This window comes from Egretta garzetta, unplaced genomic scaffold (genome assembly GCF_000687185.1).
Source record: "Egretta garzetta isolate BGI_Z169 unplaced genomic scaffold, ASM68718v1 scaffold333, whole genome shotgun sequence".
NCBI lineage: Eukaryota > Metazoa > Chordata > Aves > Pelecaniformes > Ardeidae > Egretta > Egretta garzetta.
The window spans coordinates 913,896-914,351 of NW_009259179.1; the positions used below are offsets into that span (position 1 = coordinate 913,896).

The 456-nt window shown below is 70.0% G+C and overlaps 1 protein-coding gene across 1 annotated transcript in view; it reads right to left on the bottom strand.

Moving 5' to 3' along the window:
• TNK2 (tyrosine kinase non receptor 2) overlaps nucleotides 1-456 on the bottom strand; it is an 11,500-nt gene that overhangs the window by 7,448 nt on the left and 3,596 nt on the right. The gene's annotated exons all lie outside the window — the stretch shown is intronic.

Below are 456 nucleotides of genomic sequence, written 5' to 3' on the forward strand. Positions count from 1 at the left end.
CGCCAGACCCTGGGCAAGAGTCATCCCTGGCGGCGGCGGCCGGGGAGAAAGCCGGTCCCTGCAGACACACAAATCCGGCCTGATTCACCTCCGGGCCGTGACTAACCGCGGGGAGCCGGCCCCGGGAGGGTGAGAGGGAAGGGAGGAAGGACAGAGCCTTCCTCCTCATCCCCCCCGGGTCGGGGGGCGGCCTCCCACATGCCGGTGGGGTGAAGGGACACTGAGCTCCTTTGGTGGGGTCCCTGCTGTCCCAGAGCCGGAGGGGGACGGGCACATCCTGGGATGGGGATGCGGGGACCAAAGGTTCCCCCAAGCCCACACGTCCCCGGGGCAGCAGAAGGGGGTGGCGGTGCCCCGGGGTGGCCGGCAGGGACAAAGGAGCGAAACCCGTGGCACAGGGAGTGACAGGTCACGCCAGCATGGCACCGATCCCGGTGACAGTCTCCGGGTGCCGGT